Raw genomic sequence first — 27155 nt, 5'->3', positions numbered from 1 at the left:
GGGCTAGGTCTGTCAGCAGTCCACTACTCAAGTCAGGGTGGGATCTTGGTGGCACAAGCAGCGCCTCCTGTTCACAGCCCTCTCCTCAAAACATATTCTCGGGAGCAGTAACCCCACACAAGGATCGTGTCACTTCAATGTTCCGTGGAACACAGATCATTTGTCAAGACTGGCACCCAGATATGGGCCCCCAACAGCACCCATGCAGCAACAAAACTCTTTCCCCTCCCCACCTATAGCAAGAAGCCTGTTCCCAATGGTCAGCCTCCCAGCCCTCTTGCAGCAGCTCTTCCCCTGCCAGGCACCATAGCTCTGCCACTCCAGAACTTCTGCAAGAGCTCCGTCCCCGCCCCTCAGCACTACAAGCCCTTGTCCCCTCCTCTCCCCAACACCAAGAGCTCCCCTATACCACGCCCTCCCCCACAGACACCAACCCTGTTTCTAACAATCGGCTTGCCACGAGAACTGAAATAAGCCTGGGTGTGGGCATGGAGAATCCAGCCTGTGTGGCCACAGCAGCAGCAACACGGCGCTTGTCCGCTGCTGCTCTAATTGTTGATTACCCCCAGCTGGTTGTGAGGCGGGAGTCAGGCACTCAGATTCCCGCCCCTCCTTTGGTCCTACATCCATTTACACGGAGAAAACGGATTCAACAAAACACCAGCAAGCAGCTAAACGCCACTGGCTGCTGCAGGCCTGGGGACGAGGTGGCTCTACTCTGCGAGGGGGACGGGACCCCCGCCTCGTGCTACTTTTCTCCTAGATGACTCCCTCCCTCAGGCTGGAGCTGTCACCAGCAGGACAGACACCCAGCGCTGGCAAAAGCCTGAGCCTGCCACTGGGAGCTTTGTGTTGAAGGCTGGCTCAGCGCCATTCCTCCTCCTCTTTCCCATGTTGCTCTTCCACCCCCCTTCCCCCGGTCTCTGTCACGCATCCAACTGCTGACAAGCCAGGGGGGAGTCAAGGCAGCGAGGTGTCTGCTGTCTTCATCCCTTTGCCTGGCCCTCATAGACTTACCGCTGCCTGCTGCAGCTGCGCCATCTACTGACCAGTCACTATTACTGTATGGCCACAAGAACTAAAGCTGTGAATTTTAAGTGGATCGTGATCTCCAGTGGACAATTAAATATTCCTGAGTGAGTCTTAGGGGGTGGCAGCTTGTGTGTCATCAGTGTGAAATCTATTTTAACATTGTGTTGTATTCACTATATAAAGAACAAGAGAATCAGATTCTGAGACTACAAAAGGAATATTTTCTATTTTCATTCATGACTAACATTTAACTGTTAGAAGAGCAGGCACGTCCTAGTAATAAGAGACTGAGAATGTGGAGGTGTACATCTGTACATCAGAGGGAGCACAGTATAGTAGTTAAAGCACACAATTAGGAGTCAGGGTACTATTCCTGGGTCTGCTACTGACTTGCTGCAGGACTATGCTGAGCCTACAAATATTTGTCTCATTTCCCCATTGATAAAATACAGGCAGTGATATCTACCTTACAAGGATATTGTAAGGCTTAATTTGCTACTGGATTCTTATAGATACTCAAGTAGAATGAGCAATAGAAGTGTAAAATATCTCCCAACCCTCCCTTTATTTTCAGATTTGTGCTGCTCTATGTTCCATCCATGTGAATCTTTCACTCATAGCTGAAATGCAGCGGTAGGTGACCACAATTTAACAGCACAACTCTGCACTAAATTTTGGGCAAGAGTACTTCCTACCTGTAAAAATCCAACCATCTCCAATCAATCAATTGGATCTTGTATTATGTTAAGGAGGTTGTGCTTTGTTTTTTATTTTAAACAAGAACAAAGTTGTTACCTCAGGGATACTGGTCCTTCCTTCTGGCTCCCATATATTCTATGGTCTGCTTGGAAAAACTTAATCAACATGTTACAAAACAGTCAAGACAGAGTAAATGTTAATAGGATCCACAGCAATAAGACAGTGCTGATGCCTCATATCTTCAAATCCATTTCCAGAGTGGTATTGTGTATCCCATTCTCTAGGACTTGAAAATATTCCTTAAGTTGTAAAGGATGGTATTACAGGTTGAACCTCTCTAGTCTGGCACCCTTGGGAACTTAGTGGTGACAAACCAGACAGTTCGCCAGACATCAGCATTGTCTAGCAATATTACCAACACTTCAACGGCTTACTGGGCTCTTAGAAGACATTTAGGGGTAAATTAGAGCTAAATAACAGCACAGAACACTGAGAGCCAGGACTCGTGGGCTGTAAACAAACTTTATGGGACCACAGGAAACTTGGCCACACCCATAAGTGGACATCAGGGTCTAAAATCATGCTGGACCATGGATGTTGCTGGACTAGAGAGGTTCAACCTGTACCACGAAACACATCCTTGCAAGTCTTTGTGCAGACTTCAAAGAAAATCTTAGGAAGGATCATTTTGGTCTTTAAGGTTAATTTTTAGGAAGTCAAGATAAACACAGCAAAATCGCAAAAGCTGAGGCAGATTAAAGCCCAGGTCCACCAAAATGTTGACTCCATCAACAAACTTACAGTGATTCATTCTTACACTTTCTATCATCTCATCTGCTGTCTACAAAATGGGATACTGAACCACGACTGTGCTGGGTGTACTGGCCCGTCTCAAAATGGTTGAGATTAGATCTTCATGGTGATATTATCAAACCTATCAAATACTTTCAAGTTGATTGGGCGTATATGTCTAATTCCTCTATTAAGATTACCCGCCAATTTTCATTTTAAAATCTGGTATCCACTTGCTTATCACTTTGCCAAACATTAAGGGTGCATCTAGACTGGCAAGATTTTGCACAAAAGCGACCACTTTTCGCAAAAACTTGCCAGCTGTCTACACTGGCCGCTTGAATTTGCGCAAGAGCACTGATGTTCTAATGTAAGAATTCAGTGCTTCTTGCGCAAATACTTTGACGCTCCCGCTCAGGGATAAGCCCTCTTGCGCAAGAGGGCCAGTGTAGACAAGCACCTTAATTTTTTGCGCAAGAAAGCCCGATGGCTAAAATGGCCATCGGAGCTTTCTTGTGCAAAAGCGCGTCTATACTGGGCACGGATGCTTTTGCTCAAAAGCATCCGTGCCAATCTAGATGCTCTTTTGCGGAAATACTTGAACGGAAAAACTTTTCCGTTAAAAGTATTTCTGCAAAATCATGCCAGGCTAGATGCATCCTAACAGTTTGAGATTTTTCCATGACCAGTGTCTATTTCAGGCTGAAAATTTTTGGGGAAATGTAATTCATAATAGTTAAATTATTTCAGAGAATGGTGCTAAGGAAAAATGCTGTTTTGCCCATGTTAATAAATTCAGGTCACCTTTATTTAATATGCTTTAGCACCACAGTGCTTTGGAACAGTGACTTGAAATTTGGCAAGGGGGGCCCTTTGTGTCAAGGATGTGCTTTTGGCCATCCTCATGAAAATATGGCCAAATTTGTCCAAGTTGGAAAATAAAGTATCAGCTTGCATATGCTCAGCAGAAACTTGCTAGAGCCGTGCATCTAAATTCCCAGAAGAGTCCATCAATGCTGGGCATGCTCCAGCTAAGGGCTGAGCTGGACTACCCTGGAACTGCAGCTTTGGCTGCTGCAGCATGAGCCAGGGCCAGACTGTGGTACTGACAGCTGGGAACCTCTATAGTCCATGCTCTCAATTACATGTCTCCTGCTAAAATACAGCAAAGGGTAAGAGGAAGTTGCCTAATTTGAATGATGGGGTGACAAGAACTGGACCTGAGGAAGCAGGGAGTAGATTAAACCTGGATGGAAAGAGCCAGGGCCTGAAAGCCAGGTCATAAGAGAGAAGAGGAAAACTGGGAGATGGAGAGGAGACACTGACTGGTTAAACAAGGAAAATGGGACTGGGAGCTGGGGACTAGGGAGAGAATGGGAATCTGTGGTCAAGGACACTAGAACCAGGAGACAAAGTTGGAAAGTGGGAGTCAGGGACAAAGTAGGAGCCAGTGGGTTGTGGGAGACTGAGGTGGGGGGAGAGACTGGGATTAGAAACCCGTGGGCAGAGGGAAGGAGATGAAAGATGGAAAAAAGTAGTTCTGATGAGAAGTTAGGGTGCTAGTGGAAAACTAGGACTGGCTGGTTAAAAGCTGGGACAAGGTGTTTGGGGGTGTGAGGAACTGATATTTGAAAAAAAGAGTCCAGAGAGGAAAGAGACTGGGAGCCAGTGGGAACAGGAAAGAGAGAGATTGAATGAGGAGTCAGACAGGACCTGGGATTGGCTGTGCCAAGAGCCTGAAATTAGCATTAGAAGCCTGAGCAGCAGACTGGCTATGTGAAGAGAATAGGACTGGGACAAACAGCAGAGGTGGGAAAGAGATGGGAGTAGAATACAAGCATGCTTGAGGGGCTGGGACAAAAGGGGGAAAACTTTGGGAAATGGAGGGAAGAGCTGATGCCTGCTCTAGCACACTTCCCTCCAGAGCCTGGAATAGAACCCAAGACTCTCAAGTCTCACTTTTCCTCTGGTTTCAGCAAATATCCAGTGAGACTCCTGTAGCGCTGAGCCACATAGGGGATGACAACCTATTTGTTACTACAGTAGCTCAAGCAATATGGGTCTGTGTGGTGGACATGAAGGTTCCAGTCATGCTGATGACCCAGATGAGTGTCAGTGACAACACACAATGAAATCTATGGGGGTTTTAGTTTGTATTTTTTAAAACGTAGAAAATTATACACAACAACAATATTAAAAGATTACTACTAATGTTACAAAGTTATGCACTCAACAGTTAGGAAATGCTAACATTAAATGTGCCTGTACTCCTTGTTTTTATGTGTGCCCAACTTGACATCCCAAGGTCTGATCTGCAGAAGCGCTAGCATTTACAGCTGCAACTGTGGTCAACGTGGGGTGCTTGTTGAACATATAAAGAGCATAATATAATGCTAAGTATTCTAAAAACCCAAATCCTAGGTATTTCAAATTGGGTACCCAAAATTAGAGGGTACTTTTTACTTTCATCTCTCTAAGTTCTCCATCTATAAAAAGGATATCTCATCTCTCAGGGGTTTTGTGAAAATAAATGTGTTAATATTCGTGAAACCCTCAGATATCATAGCAATGAATGCCACAAAAAAGCTCACTAGGAAATTAACGATTTTGTTCTCTAAGCAGGGTTTGAATAATGTGCACACATTAAACAATGAGGAGAAACCAAATATTGAACAAATAGCTGCTTACTTTGGACACGTCTACACTGCAGGGAAGAAGTCAAATTAAGATATGCAACTTCAGCTATGTCAATTGCGTAGCTGAAGTTGAAATAGCACCAAAAAACGAATTAAGCTATCTACACAGCAGGAAGTCAAAGGAAGAACACTCTTTCTTCGACTTCCCTTACTCATGAAATGAGGGTTACAGGAGTCATTGTAAGAAGTCCTCAAGCTTGACATTATTTTGAAATAATGACTTGCTGTGTAGATGTGCATTTTCTTATTTCAAAATAATATCAGTTATTCCAAAACAATATTGCAGTGTTGATGTACCCTAACTGTGCATCATCTACTCTGTGCATCGAAAAAGACAAGAGGAAAAACTAGCATGTGAAAATGTGATAAAAAATGACATGACAATGGTCAAATCAAGTTTGCACAGACAACCTTAATTCTAGCATTTCCTAACATTTGAGTGATTGACTATGTAGCCTTAATAGTATTCTTCTGACAAAGTTTTTTTTGTATATAACACATACACGCACAAACACAAGTTATTCTTGCACACAGATAAATGTGCTCAACATAGCTATCATTAGCATTACCTTGAAATAATGAAAACAAACTGAAGCAATAATTATTAATTTCTTGCATTACACCTTTGCATAGTATTATGATCATTCCGGTCCCCATTTTCATTAATAACTGTCATTAGCAATTTCAACATTTTCTAGCTATTCATCATTCTGTTATCTGAAAATGGGTTTATAGATACAACTGAAATCTTCTTTATCAGATGCATAATTTATGGCAAGAATCTCCTTCTAAGGGATTCTTAATTCTTAGTTAATAACCAGTTGAAGAACTGTCAGTAACCACCAGGCCCGCTGATGGGGAAGGGACACAAAATGAGCAACTGATTCAAAGAGGCCCCTTTCTGCCAGCCATTGCTACTGCAGCAGTAGCAGCAGTGGCTGGAGACCTAGTCCTTTAAATCACCACCAGAGCACTGGTTCTGAGGGGGGGGGCAGTGTCATGCTCTAGGTGGGCTACCCCACCCCGTCCACCCAAGGCCCTGCCCCTTCCATGGGTGCTGAGCTGACCCCCCCTCCACACACACACCTTGCCTGGGGGCCCACTGAAGCTGTTGGACCCCCTCATAACCACTATTCAGGAGACTGGGAGATTCCTTTAGGGAGGGTCAAGATTAGGCTACTGGTAAAAGGATATTACCACTATGGGTTCAAACTCAACTTGCCCAGATTTGGTCTCTCGTCAAGAACTTCTGTCCAAAAAGTCTATGATGATGACTTCTGGAAGCACTGCAGTGCGGTGGTGCAGACACCCTTAAAATAAGCACACACTGAAGAAGAAAGGAGATGGTGGGATGTAAACTTCCAACATTCACAGGTACTGATGTTGAGTTACCTTCTGAATTCCTGTTTATGAGCACTATGTTTGAGTCTGTGAGGTCCTGAGAATGTTCTTTAAAGGTAATACAATCAAAGGGAGTTGAGGTACTCAGCACCTCTGAAGTCTTTGTCTTTTGTTTGAAGATTGTGCCTCTTTTTTCAATAATTAAAGGCAATAGCCTCCCAGGTGGAACTGAGATTAGACAATTATTTGTTATAATTTATATAGCACTATGTACTGTTGTAATATTTATATCAAACTATTAAATATTTGGTCTCAAATGTAGAGTAGAATTGCCTGGCCTTAGTGATACATCAACCTTGTGTTAATTTCTGAAGTAGATGGTAGAATAAATTAGACAGAAACCCAGTTATCAGGATTAGCTATACTGTAGAATTGTGGACTTTCAGAGAGGCACTAGCTAAGTGAACTGAGATTTCTTAATAAAAAGCTGCTGGGATCATTCAGAAATGGAGAATTTCTTAGTCGAAATGTAAATGATACCAGAATCAGAGCAGGCTATTAGCACATATCTGTGAACACACTGTCAAATGGTAGGACACTTTAAGATAAGCGAAGGTGAAGAAATGATTGCAGGGCATCATGACATTGGAGAAATTTATGTGAAAGTAGAAAGGTAAAAAAACTCCTTTTCTAGTTCAGTTACAGCACCACAGGAATGGATGAAAGAGTCAGCAACCTAAGGCTATGTCTTCTGCAGCTCTTTTCTGGGATATCGGAGGTATCCTGGAAAATCTTTCACCATTCTGTAAACCTCGTTTCATGAAGGAGGGATGTCTCAAAAGAGAAGGTTTTTCTGAAATTTGGTGCCATGTAGACAGGCCAAATTTCAGAAAAGCCTCTTTCAAAAGGAAAGTCAGAAAAAGATATGCAGATTGTAGTTTACAATTTGCGTATCTTTTTCTGACTTTTCTTTGTTGTGTAGACCTAGCCTAAGGTATGTGTACACTACCAAGATTTGTTGACAAAACTTTTATTGACACCCAAAAATCATCAAAACAAAAATCACCAGAGGGTGTTGACACTTGCTCCCTCTATCGACAGATCAAGTCCATATTTGGGACACCATAACTGACAGAGTGAGCAGTGACTGTTTTCTATGTATCCCACAGTGCAGTGTTGTGGAAAGGGAGAGCTGATCCCTGCACATCTTGGAATTCCCTTGGAGTTCTCCCAGAACACGCTCAGCTGCTAGGAGTGGCATCATGAGTAGCTCTGTGAGTGCTCTGTGTTAAGAAATGTCAAAGCAGCACAACAGCCTCTCCAGCCTTCCCCCTACAGCAGGGCTATGTCTAAACTCGTGGCTTTTTGCACAAATATGGCTGTTCTTGCACAAGAATCCGCATAGCGTCTACACTGCCCGCCCACTCTTGTGCAAGGAAATTTACAGTATGGCGTGGTAAGAGAGGGCTTCCTACATAAGAGCTATGTTCTTTTTTAACAGGTATAAGCCCTCTCGCGCAGGAGCTCTTGCGCAAGAGGGCAGTGTGGACGCTCGGCAGGGATTTCTTGCACAAGAAAGCCCTACGGCTAAAATGGCCGTCGGAGCTTTCTTGTGCAAGAGAGCGTCCACACTGCCATGGGAGCTCGTGTGCAAAAGCACAGCTCGCTCGCACATGGCAGTGTGGACATTTTCTTGCACAAGAACCCTTACTCAAGATGTTCTTGTGCAAGAAGCCGCGAGTGTAGACACAGCCCAGCAGTCTGCCTGCTGCTGTTTTCCTGTGCAGGGCAGAATAGGAGCATTTCAATGATTTGTTCTTTGTTTGTTCCCTAAATGGAGCAGCTCAGTCAGCTGTCAGATACTTCCCAGAGTTTTGCAAAAGGTAGGGGTGCATGCATGCAAAGCAGCAGAGATCAAACACTGAACACAGCCTTCAGGGCAGGCATTGTGGAACATTGGCAGAAGCCAGTTTTGTAGACAAAACAAACAGCAGAATCTACACTGGCTCTTTGTCAACAATAATAAGAGGGAAAAGAAAAACATCTCCCATAAGAGTGGAAGATTTTTGTCACAGAAACTGTTTTTTTCCCCACAAAAGTCGCATTGCACTGTGAATGCTTTCACTGTTTTGTCACCAAAAGGCAGTTTTTGGCAACAAAACTTGGTACAGAAGGGGCAACTTTTGTAGACATATCCCATAAAGGTAGACATACCCCTAGAATAAAGAGTAGAAGAAGACAGGCTGAAGAGGTAGAAAGACCACAGACTCAGAAATGGCCTACATCTAAAATTTAGGTTGATCCAGGGGCGTGCACAAGTGAGGCAAGCAGGGGTGTGCCCCCCCCATAATTATCAGGGGGCACAGAACTCCTCCAGCCCTGGGCATGTCAGGGAGAGTGACCACCTCCTGCTTCCAAGTTGCAGGGAGGAGCTCAAGCTCTCACCAGGGACAGCAGAAGAGTAGAAGGAGGAAAGAGCAAGCTCCTGCCACAGCTCGGGTAAAGGCACAGAATGTCTCTCCCCCTTATGGGGTCAAAGTGAAATTTCTATGCATGCCCCTGAGAGATCTGTCACTCAAGATTGTGAACATTTTCATGTCCTGTGTGATGTACTTTAAGGATGTTAAGAGGTGGGGAAGTAGCTAATTGTGTAATTGATACAATTTGTATCGACTACATGCTTAGTCGGTAAGGGAAGACGGTCTGTCCTGTCTAGCGCTGGGTCCAGGAGCTATCCCCAGTGCAGCTCTGCAGTTTAAATGGAGTAGGTGCTGGGTGTGCAGGCAACCAGGCTCCTATTACATTTAAATTACAAAACTACAATAGGGGAAAGGTCCCAGACCCAACATGAGCCAAGGCAAAGCTGGGCTTGCTCAGTCACTGCTTGCACCAGGTCCAGCAGCCCCTGTCCGCGGAGGGTCCCAGCTCCCATGGGCTTACCGCAGGCAGAGGCTGCTTCTCAGTAGTCTCCCCTGCCCTTCCCATGCGCTGCTGCCTAGCACAGGGAAAAGGGGGCAGGTGGAACCATGGAGATGTTGATGGGGGGGAACCAGCTTTTAAGCCAGCTTTCCCCAGCACTAGCTCCTGCTTCCCCGCCTTGCTGCTTCTGATACATGGCAGCACAGCTTCACAGGTGATTAATCAGCCCTGACCAGTCAGTCATCAATGGAGCCTTGAGCCTAGAGGGAACACTGGTCCAGATCATCCAAAGCACCTGTTCCCACCGCCTGGCCCTAAGGAGCAAGGGGCCCACCAACGCTGGGCTCGCCGCATGGGGCTATGTGCTTCCACCCTAGCCTGGCGCCCCCCAGCGTGGTGCCAGAGGGCAATTCCCCTCCCCCGACCCTCCTGTCTACGCCAGGCACCCCCAGCCCCACAACCCAATGCCTGGGTCTCACCAGAGCTGCCACCACCGCCACGTGCTTCTCCCTCCAGGCACTGTTAACGTCCGAGCTTGAACATTCAATTTGACAGGAACATGTGTTGATGTACCCCCCAGACTACTCTTGCATACCTCTAAGGGTACACATACCTCGGGTTGAGAAACATTGCTCTAGCTTACCTTCCCCTTACAAGTCCTCGGCCAGTGGTTGTGGAACACGTTTTGGAGTGGGGTTGCTGAGTTGCCCCCCAATATTCCTGTCCATGACTCTTACCTCCCCCTAGAGAAGGGGGGGGGGAGATCAGGCCCAGGGCCAGATCCAGCCTGCCAAGCATTTCTCTCTGGCCTGCCAGCTGATGAGCAGAGCGTACATACTTACAGACCTCAATATGTGTTCAGTCCCCCCTCCCCACACACACACCTTGCTCTGTTCTGCAGTTGAGCTGCTCCCAGGATTCTCCTGCTAGCTGTGCAGAGGAGAGGGGAAAGGGAAGTGCTGAAGTCAGGGTGTTCCCCTGCCCCTATCCTCATGTCTGCAGACCAGAGGTCAGAGAGGAGGACACACACAGCAAGGCATGGATGCATGTGAAGCATTGATGGTAAGAGAGGAGTGTCTGTCTTAAGAGGCTGTTTCTAAGATTTCAGTGCTCCTGTGCACTCTCACTCACACACACACTTCCCCCACCCTATCTCTGCGGGGGGGGGAGGGGGGAGGAAAGACCACAGAGCAGGACAGCTTTCCCTGTCTTAAAGAGACAGCGGGTGGCTTCTCTCAGAAACTTACCCAGCAGTAGCCAGCACACGCATTCTCTGTGTGTCTGACACACACAGCCATTGTCACATACAGATTGACTGTGTGCAGTAGTGTGTATCAAAGTCTGTCTTTCATACACCGAGTGTGTGTCTCACATTTGAACACTCTTTCTCTCTCTTTGTAGTCTCCAGTTTCACCCCATCTGCCCAAGGCCCCACCTTTTTTGGGGGGAGGGGCTGGAGTCAGCCTATGACCATGTTCCAAAATTCATGAAGTGGCCTCCCTGTGAAAATTATTGCACACCCATGCCCTAGAGCTAAGGCTGGAAGCTGAGACCTTGCATGTGAATGGGATCATGGGCTAGCAGCAGAGCCCCTGGTCATGGGGGGCTGTGGCCAAGCAGGACCCAAGGTCAGCAGTGGAGCCGTGGGCAGCAGTGAGCCTGGCAGCTGGCACCCTGGGCAACAGGGGTGTGGGGCTGGAATGCCCAAAATCTGGGGGTGCTGCAGCACCATTCCTGCACCTTTACCTCCCACGCCTGAGACTTTCTAGATCCAGCAAGGCAGCCAAGATGACCCCTCCTCATGCAAGCCACTTCACACTGGCTGGTCTCTCTCTTTCACAGACAGAACACCTTCCCAGCTTCTCCTACCTTCTCCTTTCCTACCCCAAATTTCCTCTTCCTGTTTTACTACCCCATTGTCCTGTGTCTCATTATTTTAACCCCCCACTGGCTTTCTTTGTTCTGTTTTTTAAAGTAGCTTTCCACTGCTCCATCCTTATCCTCTCCCTTTAGAGGAGTCAGCTAAATGGCTTCTAAGACTGCAGCTCACCTATTGTCCCAAGTGTTTGCACCAGAATAGGGTCATTGAGTTCTAAGCACTCCCATGGTACCTGTCTGGTTTGTTCCTGCTACAGTCCCCGTCAGCAATAGTGGATCCACATACATATAGGCATTCATGATATAGCAATTTTTCATAATAAAATTTCACATCAAGCAGAACTGATACATTGTACAGACATGGGCTCAATTCTTCTCAGATGTACAGAAGTTCAAGGCACTAACACTGTACACACTGCATCAAGACATGACCAATATCTAGTACAGGAGTTTTGTTAGAAAATACCAATTATTCTGTGTTACAGCTACAAAATAAAAATTGTATGCCAAATTCTGCTCTAAGTTACATAGTAAATCCAAATGGACTCCATGAATATCTGTGGAGTAACTGTACTTATGGTTTACATTGGTGCAACTTATTTGGCACTGTGTCTCTTCAAAGTCCTTCAACTCATAAGCCATTCTCTCCAGAGCTATTAGCTCACATAGTTTACTGCATTGTCTAAAGATGCTGAGTAATTCCAGTGTGGAAATATTATTTCCTTAGCTATTAAGTCTTGCAGACTTTGGGGAGTCTGAGTTTCAGCGACATAGGCATTAATCCCAGCACAATCAAACACTTGTATGGTACGTGTCATATCTAACCATGGATTTCTCTAGCAGGTCAGTTTGAAATCCAGCTTGCCTAGTGATCAAGCCATGGCTCCACAGTCCTTTTCAGTCTGTGAATTCTGGAGGGAGTCCCTGCTGGGTTGTATACGGAAGGCCCCAGTCCTCCTCTGTCTCTTCTTTTCCCCTTTGGGCTCTCTCATGATGGGGGAGGAAGTAGGGTTGCTAACTTTCTGATTGATGAAAACTGAACACCTTTGCCCGGCACCTGCCCCACCGCTCTTCCCCTTCTCATAGAATCATAGAATCATAGAATAATAGGACTGGAAGGGACCTCAAGAGGTCATCGAGTCCAGCCCCCCGCCCTCAAGGCAGGACCAAGCTCCACCTACACCATCCCTGACAGATGTCTATCTAACCTGTTCTTAAATATCTCCAGAGAGGGAGATTCCACCACCTCCCTTGGCAATTTATTCCAATATTTGACCACCCTGACAGTTAGGAATTTTTTCCTAATGTCCAATCTAAACCTCCCCTGCTGCACTTTAAGCCCATTACTCCTTGTCCTGTCCTCAGAAACCAAGAGGAACAAATTTTCTCCTTCCTCCTTGTGACACCCTTTTAGATATTTGAAAACCGCTATCATGTCCCCCCTTAATCTTCTTTTTTCCAAACTAAACAAGCCCAGTTCATGAAGCCTGGCTTCATAGGTCATGTTCTCTAGACCTTTAATCATTCTTGTCGCTCTTCTCTGTACCCTTTCCAGTTTCTCCACATCTTTCTTGAAATGTGGCGCCCAGAACTGGACACAGTACTCCAGCTGAGGCCTAACTAGTGCAGAGTAGAGCGGCAGAATGACTTCACGAGTTTTGCTTACAACACACCTGTTGATACAACCTAGAATCATATTTGCTTTTTTTGCAACAGCATCACACTGTTGACTCATATTCAACTTGTGGTCCACTATGACCCCTAGATCCCTTTCTGCCATGCTCCTTCCTAGACAGTCGCTTCCCATCTTGTATGTATGGAACTGATTGTTCCTTCCTAAGTGGAGCACTTTGCATTTCTCTTTATTAAACCTCATCCTGTTTACCTCTGACCATTTCTCTAACTTGCTAAGGTCATTTTGAATTATGTCCCTATCCTCCAAAGAAGTCGCAACCCCACCCAGTTTGGTATCATCTGCAAACTTAATAAGCGTACTCTCTATCCCAATATCTACATCATTGATGAAGATATTGAACAGTATGGGTCCCAAAACAGACCCTTGCGGAACTCCACTTGTTATCCCTTTCCAGCAGGATTTAGAACCGTTAACAACAACTCTCTGACTACGGTTATCCAGCCAATTATGCACCCACCTTATCGTGGCCCTATCTAAGTTATATTTGCCTAGTTTATCAATAAGAATATCATGCGAGACCGTATCAAATGCCTTACTAAAGTCTAGGTATATGACATCCACCGCTTCTCCCTTATCCACAAGGCTCGTTATCTTATCAAAGAAAGCTATCAGATTAGTTTGGCATGACTTGTTCTTCACAAACCCATGCTGGCTATTCCCTATCACTTTATTACCTTCCAAGTGTTTGCATATGATTTCCTTAATTACCTGCTCCATTATCTTCCCTGGGACAGACGTTAAACTGACCGGTCTATAGTTTCCTGGGTTGTTCTTATTCCCCTTTTTATAGATGGGCACAATATTTGCCCTTTTCCAGTCTTCTGGAATCTCCCCTGTCTGCCATGATTTTTCAAAGATCATAGCTAAAGGCTCAGATACCTCCTCTATCAGCTCCTTGAGTATCCTGGGATGCATTTCATCAGGACCTGGTGACTTGCCGACATCTAACTTTCCTAAGTGACTTTTAACTTGTTCTTTGTGTATCCTATCTTCTAAACTTACCCTCTCTCTGCTTGTATTCACTACGTTAGGCACACCTCCAGACTTCTCGGTGAAGACCGAAACAAAGAAGTCATCGAGCATCTCCGCCATTTCCAAGTTTCCTGTTACTGCTTCTCCCTCCTCACTAAGCAGTGGGCCTACCCTGTCCTTGGTCTTCCTCTTGCTTTTAATGTATTTATAAAAAGTCTTCTTGTTTCCCTTTATGCCTGTAGCTAGTTTGATCTCATTTTGTGCCTTTGCCTTTCTAATCTTGCCCCTGCATTCCCGTGTTGCTTGCCTATATTCATCCTTTGTTAGTTGTCCTAGTTTCCATTTTTTATATGACTCCTTTTTTATTTTGAGATCGTGCAAGATCTCCTTGTTAAGCCAAGCTGGTCTTTTGCCATATTTTCTATCTTTCCTACACAGCGGAATTGTTTGCTTTTGGGCCCTTAACAACGTCCCTTTGAAATACTTCCAACTCTCCTCAGTTGTTTTTCCCTTCAGTCTTGCTTCCCATGGGACCTTACCTACAAGTTCTCTGAGCTTATCAAAATCTGCCTTCCTGAAATCCATTAGCTCAATTGTGCTGGTCTCCCTTCTACCTTTCCTTAAGATCATGAATTCTATTATTTCGTGATCACTGTCCCCTATACTGTCTTCCACTTTCAAGTTCTCAACTAGTTCCTCCCTATTTGTTAAAACCAAATCCAGAACAGCTTCTCCTCTGGTAGCTTTTTCAACCTTCTGAAACAGAAAGTTGTCTCCAATGCAGTCCAGAAACTTATTGGATAGCCTGTGCCTCGCTGTGTTAGTTTCCCAACATGTGTCTGGATAGTTGAAGTCCCCCATCACCACCAAATCTTGGGCTTTGGATAGTTTTGTTAATTGTTTAAAAAAGGCCTCATCCACCTCTTCCACCTGGCTAGGTGGCCTGTAGTAGACTCCTAGCATGACATCACCCTCATTTTTTACCCCTTTTAGCTTAACCCAGAGACTCTCTACACAGCTATCTCCTACGTTCATCTCCACTTCAGTCCAAGTGTGTACATTTTTAATATACAAGGCAACCCCTCCTCCCTTTTTTCCCTGTCTGTCCTTCCTGAGCAAGCCGTACCCTTCCATACCAACATTCCAATCATGCGTCCCATCCCACCAGGTTTCTGTAATACCAATGATATCATAGTTGTATTTATTGGTTAGCAATTCCAGTTCTTCCTGCTTATTACCCATACTTCTCACATTTGTATATAGGCATCTAAGATACTGATTTGATCTTGCCTCCCTGTTGTGCCCTGACCCTCCTTTCTCCTTGCCATTATAGGCCATAGTCCCCCCCATTTCCAACCCATCTCCCAGTCCCGCACATGCAGCACTTACCTGTGGGCTTTGCTCACCTGCCCCCAACAAACCTAGTTTAAAGCCCTCCTCACAAGGTTAGCCAGTCTGTGTCCAAACAAGGCCTTCCCGCTCCTGGAAAGGTGAACTCCATCTCCGCCAAGCAGTCCTTCCTGGAAGAGCACCCCGTGATCAAGGAAGCCGAATCCCTCTCAAAGGCCCCGTCCCCATTAGCTCCACTTCCTCCTTCCATCACTCACTCTCTCATTTTCACCGGACTGGGGCAAGAGGCTGGGGTGCAAGTGAGGGTGAGGGCTCCGGCTGGGAGTACACACTCTGAGATAGGGCCAAGAATGAGGGTTGGAGTACAGGAGGGGCTACAGACTGTGGTGTGGGACCAAGAGGTACTGAGCGTATGAGTGGCTGACTAGATCAGAGGGTGAGGGTGCAGGAAGGAGTGAGTGCTCCAGCTGGGGGTACAGGCTCTGGGGTAGGCCCAGAAATGAGGGGTTCAGAGTGTGGGAGATGGCTCTGGGCTGGGACAAGGAGTGAGGCCTCTGGCTGGGGATGTGGACTTTTGTGTAGGACCAGTATTGAAGGGACTGTGCTGCAGGAGGTGCTGCAGGGTGAAGTTTGGGTGCAGGATATGGCTTGGGCTAGGGACTAGGATGCAGGTTCCGAGGGATACTTACATCAGGCAGCTCAAGACCCAACATGTCCCTTGGCCTCTAGGCACAGAGGCAGCCAGACAGCTCCGTGTGTTGTCCTTGTAGGCCTGACACACAGTAGTGGTTATACAGGCTTTATTTTATAGCTTTGTTTCATATAGTTATATAGATTTTGTTTCATAAGCTTTGTTTTATAGCAACTATTAGGTATTAAAATGTATTCTAGGCATTATAAGTTAGTAAGAAATTGTTTCAAATTGTCTTTTTAACTTTAAGTCTATAAGGAATCCTGCCTGTTCCTTTGTAAGAGAAATTGCTTTCTCTGAAATGAACTGTTCTTTGTGTGAGTGAGGAATGTGGGAAGACCAGAGAAAGAAGACTCCAGCACCAGATGGTCAGAATGGTTAACAAGGAGGTGTGAACTCAAGCACTGGCCAAATTCAGGATGGCCAAAGAGGAACAGAACTGACTACTCAAAAGCAGGGGCATACCCCTGTGAACGAGATCTATGAGTGAGATAAACCAGCTGCAGTCACTCCCAGGACATTCATCAATGTACTGATGGAGCATGACAGTGGAAGCAGCCTTGAGGTAAAACAATTAGATGACATCAGCATGACACTGCAGAAATACCAGAGACTAAAGCTGGGACTTAAAACCATAAAAGTGGGGTGTGTAGCCATGAAGCTTTGGGTTAGTCCTGGGAAAACAACTTTGGAGCATTGGACGATGGCCGACAGAACCTGGCTCCTTCCTTGTGCCCAGCCTAATTGGCCACTAGGCTGGCATGAGTACCAATAAGACTGGTAACTATGACACAGCTACAGAGAGAGAGAGAGAGAGAGAGAGAGAGAGAATGCACATGCTGTATTTGTGATAAATGTGGCATATTGCCTTTTCCCCCAGAAAAAGATCCTGTATGCTTCTTATAAGCATAACACCCTCACCTGCAGCTTCCACTGACCATGGTTCCTGGACAGTGGGAGTAGCACCTGCAGGTGGGGCACTTCAGGAGGCCACAGGACATGTCACTGCTTCCAGAAGCCGTGTGGAGCCAGGGTTAGGCAAAGAGTCTGCCTTAGCCTCACTGTGCCACTGACTCTACTTTTAGCATCCCAGTCTGCATGTTGATTGAAGTCATTCCAGTTGAAAACCGGATGTCTGGCAACCCCAGGAGAAAGGTAGGAGTCTTAGGCCCTCTTACTTCACCAGGTACCAACCTAGGGCCCTAAAGGGGTGTTTGGGGCAACTCATGAGAGGGACACAATTGGGGGCATCAGCTAAATGGGGAACACGTGACCTTCCTATAGACTCTTCCCACTCTGCCCCAAGTCCGTGGCCCACATGCTTGCCCCATCCCCATCCCGTTACAGGGGAAGGGGGATCGGCTCTGTGCTCCCACTGCCCTGGCTTCCCTTGGCAGGTTCACATGTTCTTCCCAGCAGCCAAGCCCTGGAGCCACTCCCAGATGCTGTCTGTTGAAGCACAGCAACTGCCTGGGAATGCTGGCTCACCAGACAGTGTGCCAAACAGCATGGCTGGAAGAGGAGAGTCTTTGGCCCTACCCCTTCCTCCCTAGGCCAGTGGGGCACTTGGCCTTGGTGGGGGTCACTTGACCCTTTGAGCCTCTCCCACCAGTCATTGAAGAGAGCTCTTTGGGACCTCTTGTGGGTTCCCACCTCTGAATCAGGGAGAGGAAAGGAGAGAAGACAGTCACTGCTTCAAGAGCAATCCCATCAGTGCCACAGTATCTCTGACAATAGCTCTAGGTCTCAATCTTAATTCCTGGTGTACCTGTAACTTCTTTCCCCCCTGGCTTCCCATGGGTTGCCTGTGCCCTTTTAAACTGTCCCTCCATCTGGAACATGCACTGCATTTGCTGAGGAGTGAGGCCTCCCTAATCCAGTATTGTTCCATGCTTCACTCTGATTTAGTATAGGTCTATAACCCCATCATGATGTAGTTTGGCTCAGCCTGTCTCATGCTGACTTCCAGGGGTTCTAAAGAATGAGAGAATCGGAACTGAGACACACATATTACTTTTATTCATTTATTTATTTAATGGCCAAATGTCAATGTATTTGGCTCTCTACAAACAGTAATGCAGTGGTCCCCAACCATTTGGGGTTGCCGGGCGCCAGGGGGTGTGGCCGTTCGCCCGCTGGGCGGGGCCGGGCCCCCCCATAGCCGCATTCCGGGGCCGGCGCTCTCCGCTCAAGCGCCACGCGCCCAGGGCCGGCGCTCTCTCCCCCCCCCCCTCTTCCCCAAGCGCCGCGCGCCCGGGGCCGGCGCTGGCACTCTCTCCCCCCCCTTCCCCAAGCGCCAGGGGCCAGCACTGGCGCTCTTTCCCCAAGCGCCGCGCGCCCGGGGCCGGCGCTCTCTCCTCCCCCCCTCTTCCCCAAGCGCCGTGCGCCCGGGGCCGGCGCTGGCTCTCTCTCCCCCCCCTTCCCCAAGTTCCCGGGGCCGGCGCTGGCGCTCTCTCCCCGCCCCCCCCCCCTTCCCCAAGCGCCGCGCGCCCGGGGCCGGCGCTCTCTCCCCTCTCCCACCTCCCCCAAGCGCCGCGCACCCGGGGCCGGCGCTTTCTCCCCTCTCCGCCCCCCATGCACCGCGGGGCGTGAATCCGCGGCGCCCCTGGGGCCGGCGCTCTCCGTGCGCCATGCGCCCGGGGCCGGCTCCGGCACCGCGCATGCGCCACGTGCCCGGGGCCAGGCCAGCCCTGAGCACTTGGCGGGCGCAGAGAAATGCCCCCGTGGGCGCCATGGCGCCCGCGGGCACCGTGTTGGGGACCACGGCAGTAATGTATCTTTAAAACTAAGTGCCCAAATTGCTTAAACTCAAAAACAAGTGAGGAGATCAGATATTTGATTTCCATGATCAGGAATGCAAGATGTATAGAGAATGAACAATCTATAGAGTTTCAAGAGCTGCCTGCAGTGTAAAACATTTAGAACAGGAACCACTGTTACTTATAATGCTGACTCTTGGTAGATTATCTAATTTTTCTTTCTTTATATGGCCAGGAAGACTTCAATCCCAAAGAAGTAAAGGTGAGACCATGAGGTAAATTTTAAGTAAAAAAGCACAATTAAATGGATATAGGTAGTGGAACCTTTTCTAAGAGGTAGAACTATATTTTATGGAGGAATCTTAAGTAAATAGCAAACCATCACTCAAGATAATGAAATCAAAGGAAAGATGTCTTCTAAAAGATGAAGCTCTGTTCAAAAGAATGAATTTATGGGTACACAACAGTGTATAACAATGACCGAAGACACAAGCTGAAGTCATTTATCAAGGTGAGTCCTGGATTTCTGTGATATAATTAAGGTGATTCTAAGAGAGGGAAAAAAATTACCTATGAAGCAGATTTAGAGCACCTGAAAGCTATCTCAGAGCACCTAATATAACTGAGTTGACAATTAGAAAGAAAGAGGCTTTAGAATGAAACTTAAGAAATGATAGGAAAACAAATCAATTTCAGTCAATCATAGTAGGGAAGTCAGATATCATGTAACTGAATAGCCGTGTAACTGCATAAAATATTAGCAGTTACACAACTATCTGGGGGTGGAGCTGGCAGCCAGTGCATTCCAGTTCCACTCCTGGGAAGCCCCCTGCTACCCCATGCTGCTGCCTCACTATCAGAGGCAGCAACACGGGGTGACAGGTGGGAGCTGGTCCATGTTGGCTCCCCTCCTGGACTGGCTGCCTGCCTTGAAACCTGGCTCCCCGTGCATATTGGTTCTGGTCTGCCCCACTCACCCACCGCGCTGCTGCCTCTCTATCAGAGGCAGCAGCATGGAGGAGGAGGGAACAGGCAGATCCGGTGCTTGTGGAGAGCCTGCTGAAAACTAGCTCCTCACAGGCACCGGCTCCCACTTCTCCCCCCCACTCTTGCTGCCTCTGATACATTGTCCTGCTTTTTGCTTCAGCTACCCCAGACTAACACGGCTACATTTCTATCAATAGAAACTATGTTTCTGTTTTCTTCCCATGTCATGAGTCTTGGAGCCATTAAAAGCACAGGGGAAGGGAGAGCCCACAAATCACCATGGCTTGTTTCCCCACCATCACTGGAAGCATATGGAGGCCCCTCTTCAATAGTGCAATGTTTTGCTTCCTATCAGATGGTATTTTTGCTAATTATCCTTGTAGAAACTAATTTTTTTTGATAGGGAAGTAGGGGATAGGCATGCTGTGTCTTCAAATTCTCATCCAAGTAAAGGTTATCCCATGGAATGCTGAGTATAGGGATGCATCAATCAATGTGGCTGGCCCTACTGAATCTGAGAGATTTCAAGGTGACACATCAAACTCTTCTCCCATCTTTTTTGATGAAACTAAGAGTCAACTACCTGAGCCTGCTGGCCCCTCTACATTCCCTCCTCCAGCATCACCCCCTTGACCAGCTGCCCCTCCCATGGACTGCATCTCTCATCCCTCCCAGGAGCATCCAGTATCAAACCCAGGACCAGTGCCCAGATTTGAGGGATACCCCCCCCCCTTGGATTAATTTCTCACCCACCCAGCATCATCCAGTGCTGCCCCTTGGGCCAGTGCCCCTCAAAGGAGACCCCTCCCCTGCCATGGGCTTCATTTCCCACTCACTCCCTGCAGGATTGTGCAGCCCCACTTCCTTCATCCCCCTACAATCCTGCCCTCCCCCCACTTGCCCCCAATGGTCCAGCCCCACCCCCTCACAATCCTGCCTTCCCTCCACTCACTCCCAATGGTCCAGCCCCCCCCCATGCTGCCCTCCCCCCACTTGCTCCCAACGGTCCAGCCCCCCCCCCGCTGTCCTCTCCCCACTCACTCCCAATGGTCCAGCCTGCCCCCAATCCTGCCCTATCACCCACTTGCCCCCAACGATCCACCCTCCCCATTCACTGCCTCCTCCACCACGCCCCCCCCCCCCCTCGGCTCTCACCTCCGGGTCTCCGATGCGCCTCCTCCTTCCGGACATTTTTTCAAAGAGGCAGCTGAGCGGTAACACCAGCCCTGTCCCCTCTGCCTAGAGCAATCTCCGGTAGCAACCCAGCCCCCCATTGGTCGGCCACCGGGCCCCAAGCCAATCACAGTATTGAAGAGGGGCCTCCATATGCTTCCAGCAATGGTGGGGAAGCTGCTTCTCCCCGCACTACCAAGCTCTGTGAAACCCCGGGGAGAGGCGTCGGTCTCTCATCTCTTCCCTTCCCACAGTACCTTAAAACCTTCTCCTGGATAAAAGGTTATCCCATGGAAAGTTTGGTTGCGGTAGGTCTTATAGTGTCCAAGTTATTAGAGCACAAACATTCAAACATTCTCCTTTATCTATTAGATTATTAAAATCTGTCTTGATAAAGAAGGCCAACTGCATTGTTGGGACTGCTTTAATAGTTGAAGGCTGATCAAACTATAAAACAGAATTTATTAAGCCAGCAAATTTTGAGATGCTGTGAGAGAAAGGATTTATGGGTATGTCTTTAAAGGTAGTTCTATCTGTTTTTTACCTACCATCTCTTATGGTTAGCTGATGGGTTATGGCCAGAAAAATCTTCAATATAATATTAATTTTTAATGGTGGGTATTAGTTGTTAAAGGTGAAGAGATGAGGGAGTCATCAGTTTCATCCAGAGACTTCAGGTGAACTGATATATACGAGTGACCTTCTTTGCATTCTACAGCACTTTTCATATCAGGATCTCAAAGCATTTTGCACAATTTTAACAATGGGAATCTGTAGCTTCCACTGAATACAACTTGAGTTATTGATGCTCAGCACCTTTGAAAATTTTCTACGTGTATAGAGCTAGGCACTCAAAATTACTGAGCACTTGAATATTTTTGGCTTATGTGACTTGCCCAAGATCACAATGTGACTCATTAGCAGAGAAGACAATAAAACTTCCTCGTGCTGTATGTGGAGAAAAACCAAAAAGCAATTAAACAAATCCCAAGGATGCAACTGCAGAAAGCCTGGAACTCATCACATAAGGGGCAAGCAATTCTTTGACTGTCTGAGAATGCATAGTGATAGAAATGTAGTCGTGTTAGTCTGGGGTAGCTGAAGCAAAATGCAGGACAATGTAGCACTTTAAAGACTAACAAGATGGTTTAACCATCTTGTTAGTCTTTAAAGTGCTACATTGTCCTGAGAATGCATGTGATCATATTATATACACATTCAATACATGTTGAGAAATAGTTGTGTGATATGGAGGAGAAGCAAGTAGCAAAATGGAGATACATCCAGGTCCCAGAACAAGAGACACAGAGGGGAAGCCCCAAATAGAAAAAGGAAATTAGTAAGAATGAATCACTCCAAAGAGAGTGAAAATGAATGTTTAGGCATCGTACTTGTTAAACTTATAACTGGAGCCCAGGGTATAGAAAGTGGACCAAAGAGCCACAAAGCAGCATGTATGGGTGGAGATGACTGGGCCCTGGGAAGTTGTAGTTTTTTCTCAAGAATGCAGCAGAAGGAAATAAAGGGGGAAATATAATAGAAGTTAAAACACATACATACCAGCTAGAAACAAAGGAGATGCAACTGCCTTCACTCAGATACAAAAACATCACCTTAGGTGTACAGATGCTTGCCTCTCTAGATTAAGGGACCAATTACCTTAAATGCTTGCTGAAAGATCTCCTGAAAGAAAGTGAGCCCACTATTAAATCAGAACATTAATAGTTAACATCCACTTAGCATAGCTTTAAATAATATGGTGCATGACAGTGAAGAATCAGGTCCTATATTTGCTGAAACCACCAGCAAGCATGCTAATGAGTTCCAGCTGTAAGCGTGGTCCTTCTAAGTGCAGACATCCACTTTCTAGGAACTGGACTGAGATCACCATCTCAAAAATAAAGCACTATGCCCCCATGCTCCCTTTGTTGAGTATGTGTAACTCCCAATGATACCAATGAAAAGCGTGGGGGGGGGGTAGTCTATGAAGGGACTGAATGAGATTTATGGTTTTAGGGCAGGGGTGAGCAATAAAATTTGATGGGAGGCTACTCCAAGATGTTGGAAAATGGGCCTCACTCTTCCATGATATTAATGGAGGAAGTGATAGGTCTGGGATGGAGGTTGGGTTCAGAAGAGAGCTTGGGTTAAGACATTGGGGTGCAGGAGGGCCTGTGAAGACTGGGAGGGAGTTTGGGAGGGAGTTTAGGTGAAGGGGGCAGTTGTGACCTAGGACACTAGATTGGGGTGCAGGGCTTTGGATTATAACCTAGGTAAGGATGGGGTTGAGACCTGGGGAAGGGACTGGGATGCAGGGGCTTGAGAGTTGCGACCTTGAGCAGGAGGGGATTGTGATCTGAGGCAGGGGATTGGGGTGCAGGATCCTAGAATCATAGAATCCTAGGGCTGGAAGAGACCTCAGGAGGTCATCGAGTCCAGCCTTCTGCCCAAAGCAGGATCATTCCCAACTAAATCATCCCAGCCAGGGCTTTGTCAAGCCGAGACTTAAAAACCTCTATGGAGATTCCACCACCTCCCTAGGTGACCCATTCCAGGATTTGGGAGGGGATATGGGGGTTTGGCTTATGTGGGGTAGGGGATTAGGAGTGGGGAGACAGATGGTTGGGGGGAGAATGGGGCTGCGGTGCCTGACACAGGCTCTGGCTGGGAAACTTACCTGGGTGACTCCCAGCCAGCAGTCCAGCATGTTTCTCAGACAGCTTTCCTGTCTGCACAGGCATCTGGTCAGTTAGGCAGTTGAAGGCTTTGCCTTCCCAAACTGCCAGGCACGGCCATGCCCACACTACGCCTGCTGTAGGCATTCTGGGGGCGGAGTGTTGCTGCCCTCAGCGCCCACCCTCCCTGTGCGCCTGACTGGGGAGGCTGGAACCACACAACCTCCTCCTTTCTCCTGGTGCTCAGGGAGCCTCGCTGCATGCACTCGCCCCCTCACCTCTCTTCCCCTCCCTGGCACTCCAGGGAGGCTGGGGAGCGCTCAGCGTGCTGCCCTGTCTCCTCCCCTCCCCATGACTGCCTCCCCCAGCCCTAGCTGCTGCAACCGCTCATGCCTGCCTCAACCCCACACAAGCTGCAGGGGCCAGGTGACTCTGTGACTAAAAACCGGAGGGAGGGGTGATTCTTGTGCTGCCTGTTCTTCAAACAGAAAGCTCCCACTGGCCAGAGGTAGCCAAGGGGATTATGTTGGGAGTGGGGGCAGCCTTTCCCCACTCGCCCCACTCACAACTGAGAAACACAAATGGCCCAGCAGCTGCTTTTCTGAGTGGTGTGCGGGAACTGGGGCAAGCAGGGAGTCTGTCTGAGGCTCCCTGCTGCATCTGCAGGCTGCATCCAGTATTTGGCCCGTCGGCCCTATTTTGCTCAGGCCTGTTTTAGAACCTGATCTTGAGGTTTGGAGCAAAACCACTGGATGCTAAGAGCCCTCTTGTAGAAGATTCTCAGTGTTTTGCTGAAATAAACACTGAGGCAGTAAAACATCTCTTCACATTTATTTTCACATGAATGCACTTGCACATACTCTTGCTCCTGTAAGCCTCATCCTCTCATTTTGAGATCTGATTTAGAGTCCTAGCTCTAATTTTCTTAAATACTATTTCCCCTTAATTTCACTGTCAAGATTTGAAGAAGCCTTCTTGAGGTTTTAGAGAGACTATTGCATTAATCTGTTCATGTTTAAAGAAAGAATTACATTGTTAAATAAATGTGGCTCTTCATATTCCAAAATAACAAAAAAGTGAAATTACATCGTTTTAATTATGAAGTGATAATGTCTTCAATTTTGCCCCAATCAGAAGTGTAACCGTTTAAGGCTTATAATAATCATGTTCAAACATATTCAGATTATAATTACTTTTCTTCTGATAATGATAGCCCGTCTGATTGGATGATTACCTATTTGACTTTGATAAGTCTCAGAGGTCAAAGAAGAGATAATTACAGACATCTGTTTTCTATGAAAATAAAATCTTGGAAAATAGTATTTAAAGTGACATCTGCAAATATGTGTTTTACAAAGATGCACATTGCACATGTGAAAATCTAGGCAAAGAAAAAAGGAACAGCAATTTTTAGGGCTGCTTGTTACACCTTCTTTGTAAATAGTATACAAGTTTAACTTACTGTTATTCATGTATGCATAATTAATCTCAAACAGGCAAATATATTCTGAGGAGGTGTCATTAGAAATCAAAATAAATTATCCCCACAAAAATAAAAATAATCTCTGTTCTAGAAATCTTTGTACCTTACAGGTAGGTCCGTTTATTATAGTATACAAATTCTAGTAGGCATAATTGTAAGAAAGAAAGACACCCCCCCCCCTTTTTTTAAACAAAGCAGGACAAGCAGACCATGCATTCCGCCACACTTTTTCTTCCAATAAAGGAAGCATACTAAGACATTTTCAGTTCCTAAGCCAGAGACCAATCACAATAGATGCCACCCTTTGATTTTTACTGTCATTATGCTCTCCATTGGCCACAGATGCATTGCCCAATACATTACCAATAAAGGAATGATCTACTCCCAAACTGTAACAGAATTATTAACCACTAAGGGTTCTAATATCACCCCCTTGGGTTGAATATATGCTCTATTTTCTTCCAGAGACTGAGCCCAAATCCCTAATAGCTCCTATGTCACTAATAGGCTAAGGTTCTACAGTCAGAGAGTCTGGGTGTCCTTTACCTTGCCCCCTATGCAGTCATTTATTTCTCTACAAAATATATGTAATATGCTACAGGTTGGACCTCCCTGGTCCAGCACCCTTGGGACCTAACTTGTCCTGGATGGGGGATTTTGCTGGACCAGGGGAGGTAATTTCTGGCCCCCCTGCCGCTCCACTTGGCTTCCTGGTTCCCCCAGAAGCTCAGCTGGGTTGCATGTCGGGCTTTCTGTCCCCCTCCCCCGACTATCCCGCAACCCAGCTGGGCTGCGTGTCAGACTCCCTAGCTCCTCCCCCAGCTCATCTGAGCCACACATGCTGGGCTTTCTACCCCTCTCCACAAGCCAGCAGGGCCATGTGCTGGCCTTCTCAGCTCTCCCCTTTCCCTCCAGCCCAGTTGAGTGACATGCCAGGCTCCTGGTCCTCTGCTCCCCTGCATCGTGCCAGGACTCTCTGATTCTGGAACATTCATGGTCCTACTGGACCACAGCGGACCAGAGAATTCCAGTTTATAGAGGTGCAAACAGTACTGAACAAGAATTCTCCCCTCAAACTGATGGTACCAACTTTTAGTCAGTTTACACAGGTGTAAATGCTTACATAAGGTAAGGCAATTGAGACAAGCCTATAAGATTGTATTCAGTGCAAAGTTTCTTCTGTGGTAACACATTCATTCATGAAAGAAGGCACTGATGCAATCATGAAAATATTTCTACACCCTTCTGACTACTTATTTTGCTCAGACAAGTAGTGGTAACAGGTGCTATTATGGTGTTTCACTCAACTGTTGCCACTTTGGTTTTGTTACTCAATATGTTCTCTTAAACAATGGTTATAATGAGACGGGGGGCAGTGCCCCCTACTCACTATGACTGCCAACCCCCCCCGGTAGGGTTGCCAGGTGTCTGGTTTTCTACTGGACAGTCCGGTATTTGAGCCCTCCGTCCAGTAGAAAAATTCAGAAAATACCGGACATTGCACATGTCCGATATTTTCTGAATTTCTGGCTGGGCGCTGGACAGAAGCGTGGCGGTGGAGCGACTGGGAGGCGGAGCGCAATTGGTGCTGGGAGCCCGGTAGTCGCGTGCAAAAGCCGGGCGGGGTGGGGGCAGTGGCTGGGATTCCCAGCCACTCCTCCCGCCTGGCTTCTGCATGCAACCAGAGGCTCCCAGCGCCAATCACGGCCCCACCTCCCAGCTGGGAGCCTCTGATTGCATGCAGAAGCTAGGCAGGGGAGGGTTGTTCCCCTTGCTCCCGCCTGGCTTCTACTAGCAACTAGACAGGCTGGGGGCCCAGCCTGTTGGACTCCGGCTGCAGCCAATGGCTGCACCCCCACTCCTCCAGCTTTGCTTCCTGCCCCCCCCTTCTTCCCGGCCAGCCCCGCGGCCCGATCCTCTCCCCACCAGCCCCGCCTCCAGCCCCCCTTCCTCCCAGACAGCCCCACCTCTCCCCCCCGGCCCACGATCATGTGTGTCCAGGGTTTTTTTTG

The 27155-nt window shown here is 47.2% G+C and overlaps 2 long non-coding RNA genes across 2 annotated transcripts in view; one reads left to right on the top strand and one right to left on the bottom strand.

The window, feature by feature from the left end:
- The window catches only part of LOC112544305 (uncharacterized), a 92823-nt gene that overhangs the window by 29932 nt on the left and 35736 nt on the right, over positions 1-27155 (bottom strand). The window lies entirely within an intron of this gene.
- Positions 1-27155, top strand: part of LOC142829583 (uncharacterized) — a 93772-nt gene that overhangs the window by 43098 nt on the left and 23519 nt on the right. The gene's annotated exons all lie outside the window — the stretch shown is intronic.

This window comes from Pelodiscus sinensis, chromosome 5 (assembly GCF_049634645.1).
Source record: "Pelodiscus sinensis isolate JC-2024 chromosome 5, ASM4963464v1, whole genome shotgun sequence".
NCBI classification, from domain to species: domain Eukaryota; kingdom Metazoa; phylum Chordata; order Testudines; family Trionychidae; genus Pelodiscus; species Pelodiscus sinensis.
This window is presented reverse-complemented; position numbering and strand designations above follow the sequence as displayed.